Here is a 7,253-nt window from a genome sequence, read left to right on the forward strand (position 1 = left end):
GGCGCCGCGCCGGGCGCTGGGGGCGGGGGGGAGGGGGCGCGGGGCTGTGCCGGCCGCCGCCGCCGCCGTCTCCCCCGGCCCGGCCCGGCCCGGCCCCGCCGCCAATGGCAGCGCCGCGGGGGCGGCGGTGGGGGCCGGACCGCTCCGTTCCGCGCCCGCTCGCTCCGCCCCGCACCGCGCTGCACCGGCGGTAACCGGGGAGGGAGGGAGGAGAGGGGGGAAAGGGGCGCCGGTGCGGTGCGGGGGGAGCACACGCGAAGGGGGCAGCGTGGAGGGGGCTGACACGGCCCCGCGGGGGCATTTGCACCCCGGGAAGCAGCGGTGATGGGGGGGGTCCCCACGCCGTGCCTGCTGCCCCCCCCCCGAGCCATTCCAATGGGTCCAGCCCCGCAGTGAGCAGCGGCGGGAACGGGGGTGCGCAGCGGGGCTTGGGTGCAGCATCCCCCCACCTCCCCCCAGACAGGTTTAGGGTATGTCCCCCCCCACAGCTGGGGTCCCCATGGTTCGGGGCACACTGGGCGGGGGTTCACTCGAGGCAGGCGCAGCCCATGCGCTGCTGGCAGCATCCCTGCGAGGGGTGGGGTGTGAGGGAGGCTGAGCCGGGCAGAGCCCGTGGAGTGCCGGGCCGGTGGGCTCCAGTTTTCCTAAGACAGGTTCCCACGTTATCCCTGGTCTGCCTCAGCAACTGGTTTCAGCGAGCAACACTTGGCATCTTCCTGGCTTCAAATGAAGCGTCACCTGAGGCGCTTGCGACTCTCTCGACTGAAATAAATGCCTTTCTGTGACATGTTTCCAGTGCTGTGGCCTCATCCTGACTGGGAAAGGAGCTTTCAACAGCCACATCGAAGCAGGAGTGGAAAATAAATTGCTCTGGTGAGAAGCCAGGCAGGCACACAATGGAGATGTAAATAAGTAACAGGCTTGCACAAGAGAGAGGTGATGGCCAACGCCGCGGGGCTCAGCCAGCCTGGCAAGCCCAGGAGCTCAGGTGCCTGCCATGGGGACACTGAGGTGCCAACACTGGAGCTTGCATGCCAGGTGTGGTGATGTTGAGGGGTTGCTCTCACTGTGGGTACAGATGAGCTTTTCCCTTTGCTGCCCTGGGAGCATTTAATTCTATGGTTAGTCCTCGTTCAAACTCTGGTGTGAGGAGGAGGAGTGGGGAGTAGAGCTCTGATGGCTTTGGCCACAGACAAGAGATTGGAGCTGGGTCAGGAGCTCCTGGACACGGTTCCTGGGAGAGATCCCCCTTTGCCCACCCCAAGTCTCAGTCATGGCCATGACTGTTGTGGTCCCCAGGGAACACTGAGGAGCTGTGAGGTTTGCCAAGCTGTGGCCAGAGGAAAAGCTCTCATGGTGGAGGCTTATTCCCCTGCTTTCCCGTCGCACACTCTACATCCTGATGATCTAGCTGGGAGATGGAAGACCTGACTCGTGGAGCAGATGCCATGCCAGGTATAATCTGATTTTCCGGGACAGCTGCAGTCAATAGAGGCCGAGGCCTTGGAGCAAAGTGCGATGCTGGAGCCATCTGTGGGTCTGTAGGTTTTTTAACTGGTTGCTGTGCAGCAACAAGCCTGTGGTGGAGCTTTTCCACAGTGCTATTTGCCCAGAGGAAGGGGGTACACAGCCCCAGCACCCCACACCTTTGGGGCGCACCCCACCCCTCAGGCTGTGACCGGTGAAGCACGGGGACTTTCCCCCTCTCTCAGCCACAGTCGATGATGATGGAAACCTCCATCAGCAGCCTGGTGTTCAGGAGCAAACAAAGCCAGCTGGTTATCACCACTGCATCGGGGCAACGTCGGAGAGGATGGCTCCTTATCACCGGTGGCAGTGGGGAAGCGTGCCTGGTTAATTCTGCCTGTATCAAAGGTCGTGTGCTCCAGTGCCTGCAGCACTGCTGGTCTTTGCTGCTCTGCCCCCCCCCCACCCCTCCCCATCCCAAAATTCAGCCTTGCACAGCGCCGGAGCTCAGAGCGTCGTGACCACGAACGTTGCAGGGAGAAGCATCTCCAGCAAGTTTCTCTCCTTTAGAAAACGTGTGTGTGGAGACACAGTCTGCTCAGAAATCACAGTCACGCCTGGAGATGTTGCTCCTCATATAGTTACAGGAACTAATCAGATAACTGCAGCTGAACTAAGGGGGATATATTTACTAAAAATAGAGTAATGGAACAACAGACGCCTGAAGATACGGCGAGCCTTGGGGAAGCAGAACTGCCGTATCTGGCAGGCTCTCAGCAGGGCTGGCTGTGGCAGCGGCTATCTGTTACCCTGACACATCTACATATAAGTAGATTTGGTTTTGAAGGCAGAAATCAGCTGGTCCCCATCAGGGCTGTGAGCCCAGGAGGTCTGTCGTGCTGCAGCCCGCGGGGGTCTGTCAGTGCAGACGCTGAGAGGACCAGCTTGCACCAGCTACTGCCGACTGTGCCAGGGGCACCTGCCCTTGGCTCGGCCATCCCTGCCTGGGGACACAGATCTATGTGGGGCTGGGGACACAAAGAGCCTGGCCAAGGCCAGACACTGGGCTCTGCCCGTCTGCTCCACACAACACCATGTTTCAGGATTTTTGGTCTAGATAGATTTATTTTTCAGTGTGGAAATGTGCAGGGCTCTCTGTGTGCCAGGAGCTGCACGCTGTGCTTGGAGCAGAGTGAGCTATTTCAGTGGGAGGCCAGCCCTCCTTCCTCCTGCTGGTCCCTGTTGCTCCATCACCAGCTGGAGCCACAGCTGCCCCCACTCTCCCCCCGGCCTCAGCTGCTCCTTGCTGCTTGGTCCCCTGGGCAGGGACACCCTCCTTGTCCTAGCCAGGCTCTGGCAATACCTCTCCTGGAGTGGGCTGAGCCTGCTGCCCTCCTGTCACTGGCTCAGATGGAGCAGTGGAGCCTTCAGCAGGCAGGCTGCAAGGATGAGCTATTCCCATCAGAGACGATGTCAGCTGCACCGTCCTGGAAGATACTCACCTCCTGTGCCTGGTGGCTGCAGGAAAACTGGTGCAGGCTCTTTCCACGCGCTGCTGGTAACACAGCTCACCTCACCCATCACCTACTGTGGTGGCACCATCAGAGGTTCAGGGGGTTTGTCTCCTAATCACGTCATCCCTCCAGCTCTTCCAGCACTGTTCTGCTATGGGTCCTGTGCCAGGGACCCAGCTCCGACTCCAGAGGCACGGGCAGTGGGCATCACCTGGATGGGGTGTGTGGGAGGGCAGCCGGGGACACGGGGCTCACGGGGCTGACTTGTCACCTGGGCAAAGTGCAGAGAGTGTGGTTTGGTGGAGCACACAAGCGGACATCCCCCCCAGGTGTCAGGCTGAGGGGACAGCCCTGCTTTGGAGAGCATCTCCCTGGGAAGCTGAGTGCGCGCAGGAGGCGCGGGGGCGTGCGGGGGCTCGGGGAGGCAGAGGGGGCGCGCACAGGGTGCGGGACACGTGCAGGAGGTAGGACCCAGCACCCTGCCATGCTCAGCGGGTGCGGGCTTTCTCTCTGCTGCCTTGGGAAGGGCCCAGCCCACGCAGTGCTCAGCAGGCACCGTTCCCTCCTTCTCCAGTTATTGTTCTTCCCTCCCCATTGCTCACTTACCTTTGAACACTTCAATCTTGTTGCCTTTGTCAGTGTCATTGGCTTTTAATTGAAATTCCTCAGACATCTTCTCATCAACGCAGCCCATCAGTTATTTTTGTGTGGGAAGCAATTGTTTTCCTTTTGCAGCTGTGAAAGTTAAAATTCCAGCGTTTTGCTGGGAGACTGCTTTTGTCTCTCCCCTTTCTTAGACTGTCAAGCCCAGCCTTACACTGCCACTCTCTTTCCTTTGTCTGGGTATTTAATTTTCGGTTCCTCCTGTGCCCAGTCCCTCGGTTTCCAGCTCAAGCTCCTCAGCTTATTTCTCTGAGCCCTCCTGAAGGGCAGCTTCCACCTGTGGCTCCCTCCAGTCTCCTTTACCACCATTGTCTTCCCTGCAAACCACCCAGGAGGCTTTGAGAGCCCAGCCTGCTGCTAATTCTTTGCTTCTTGGCAATCAAATCCCCAATTTATTTGCACAGCAAGCCTTGTCGAATGCCCCATGCCACCAGCAGCCTCTCCTGGCTGGTCCAGCTTGCCCGGGTGGTGCCAGAGGGCTCTTGGCTCCTTTTGATGCCAGTGAGACCCTGGGAGGTTTGGGGGTCAGTTTGGGAGCCAGGCAGGGCAGCTCTGGCACACTGCAAACCAGCCCTGCAACCAGGCTGACACTTTAATGCATTGCAGAAGTTGCTGCTTTTTGAGAAGTTCATGTTAAGAGAGGCATCCAGCTCCCCAAGGAGGGTTGGAAACCATGGAGCTGGGCAGGCACTGGCCCCCCAGCACCTGCAGCCCCAGGGAGAAGCCTGAGCTCTCCTTTGCCTACTGAACTGCCCCCATTAGTCCCTTCTCCCTCTCCAGAAGGCAAAGTCAAGTGAGGAAAACATCTTCCCCAGCACTATGCAACCCCCAGCAGTGTTCCAGAGGAGGATCCGTGCTGGCAACAAAAGCACCACCCAAACCATGTCTGAGACATCATTTCCACAGGAGGACAGGACGGGGTCTCTGCCCCAAGCGCAGCCCTGCACGTCTGAGCCAAGCTGAGGTGGCTCAGTCCCGTCCTCTGGAGCAGTGCAAGAGCATTTTGGCATAACCAGCTGGCTGTCCTGGGCTCAAGCTGGCAAACAAGCCATGGGGCACAGCTTCCTCTCTGCCCTGCTCTGGGGCTGGCACCCCAGGGTTGCCCACGGCATGGCATGGCACTAGGAGGTGGCAGCAGCAGGACACAGCGTGGCTGCTGACACTGTGAAATACACCAAACCCCTGCAAACACAGGGACCCCCTTTGTGCCTGGAGGGTTTTGCTCCCTGCAGGTCAGCATCCTGCATCCCTGCCAGCAGCTGGCTGGGACATGGGCCCTGCCTGGCACCTCCTCCATCCCTGGCTTTTCCCCACGGGCATCCCCAGGGAACCACAGTGCTGCCCTGAGCCCCTGCCGTCCCCTCCTGTGCACAAAAGGGTGATGGTGCCAGATCCTAATGAGCCTGCACTGGGCTCAGGCCAGGAAATTAATTTTCCTTGTGCCAAGATCAAAACAAGCCAAGATTTCAGGCAGAGGAGGACCGAGCGCAGGAAAGTCCCCAGCTCCAGCAGTCACCCACGAGAGCTTTCAAACGTGATGAGGAGTTGGATCTTCAAAGGGCCTTTGAAATGTGTCCTGTTGAGATAGAGGGGATGCAAGCAGAAAATGCTCAGGCTCACAATGAGGTGGTATTTTCAGGCTATTTGGTAAATTTTAAATGCTTTCCAGACATGCCTCAGCAGCATCAGATATTTTAGAAATATAACATCTCAGCTTAAAACCATCCATATACAGACACGTCCTGAGATGGGGAACAGTCAGAGCATGGTTATGGTCTCAAAAGCGGGCGTATAAACACCCCACCCTCCGTCCATTATTCCTGCACACTCAGCCATCTCCATCCCAGATAAATTCACACCAGTCACACTGTGCTGGGGAGCACGAGCCCAGCCAGCAGCACCAAGCTTGGCTGCTCCCCGGGGTGCAGAATCACCTCAGCAGAGCCCAAGGAGCTTGAGCAGATAAAAAGACCCCAAACCCTCATTGCTGGAAGTGCACTGCGGGCACTGCAGAGCTAGAGAGCTACCCTAGGCCAGCACCAGCTCTGGGATGCACACGGTGCCCTGGGGTCCTGTGAAATAATAAAGGGGTGGTAATGAGTGAGCACGGGAATGTGCAGAGGCTCATAAAGCTGCTGCTCCAGAGAAGTCAATCACTAAGGGCCAGGCTGGGAAGAAACTCCCACCCGAGTGAGTCGTCGCATCGCAGCCTGCGCTGGGCTTGCCTGACCCTTGCACCGCGGCAGCGTGTGCCAGGCCCTCGCTGGGCAGGGGTCCCGCTCCATCAGCAGGTCCCTCAGGGAGGGGGAAAAGCAAATCAGCCCCCTGGGAAAGCTGTGGATGCTGGGGAGCAGCGGGGCCCAGTTTGTGGCTGTCGCAGAGCTGGGGGATGATGAGCTGGGCTGGTGCTTGATGGGGGAGATGCAGATGGGCGCCCGCAGCTTGTTCAGCCACTCGTAGGGCACACTGGGGCAGGCTGGTGGCTTGACACGGGCAGTGCCGGGGTGGGGGGGTGTTTATCAGCTGAAGAATCAGTGGCTTCCAGCTTTGTGCCTGTCCTCTGACATACCTGCAACGACGCTCCGGGGTCTGAGCTGTTAGCGAGTGGCACTGCTCCAAGTCATTAGTAATCTGGAGGATGAAGACGGATCTGAGAGGTTTAATGGTGTTTTATAACACTTTCCAAGGAAGGCAGAACTCTGGTAAGTTTGGGCAATTCTTTTTTTCTTCAAGAAGACAATGTGTGAGCAGCACAGCCAGCCCAGAGCCAGACAGGTCCAGGCAGCCTGAGCTCTGAGATGCAACCAACTTCCCGAGATCCACTCAGCCAGCCTCTGCTGCCTGCCCTTTCCTGGGATTTTACAATTTCCTGCTCTGCTTTAAAGTGTTTCTTGGAGGGTTTTTTTGCTAGAAACATCTTCTTCCCCAGTGAAGCTAAGGGCTGTCCCAGTCTTGCAAATATTTTGTCTGCTAGTTACTTGCTTTGCATCCCTCCTTCAATCAGGAGGACTTATTGTTTCTGACCAGCTGACCACACGTGGGAGCAATCCACGCTGCCTGGAAGAGGCAGAGAGTGAGGCACAGCCACATGGAACCAGCTACAGCCAATTCAAAGCCAAAAGAACTGCCAGCAAGCAACTTTTCGAAGCTGACTTCTCAAAAACAGATGCATTGTGGTGCAACAGGCCCTGGCCTGCATTTTGGGGAACACCCCCTCTCCCTGACAGGGTGCTGGTATACCAGGCTCTGCCAGGCTGGAATAGGGGAGGAAGGAGCCTTAAACTCAGCCTGTCCTAAAGGTTTTGGGCACATGTTTCTGCATCTGTGCCCCTCACCTTCTGGCTTCAGCTTCATCAATGTGTTTGCTGCACCCTGCTTTCTGGATGCAAACGATCCCAGGTTTCCCTTTGCAGCGAGAGGCAGAGGGCTCAGCTTTCACCTCCTCTCCTCAAGGATGTCTGCAGTGCAAATGGGATCATCACACCCCAAGCCTGGTACCAGGCAATGCTTCTCCTGGGCTCTCTGCAGCAGGTGGGGAGCCACCCCCTTGTGCAGGGCAGGGTGATGCCGTGATGGGTGGGTGCAGTTGGTGGGGGAGCGGAGGGAGAT

Source organism: Gallinula chloropus (genome assembly GCF_964237585.1).
Source record: "Gallinula chloropus genome assembly, chromosome: 15".
Taxonomy (NCBI): Eukaryota; Metazoa; Chordata; class Aves; order Gruiformes; family Rallidae; genus Gallinula; species Gallinula chloropus.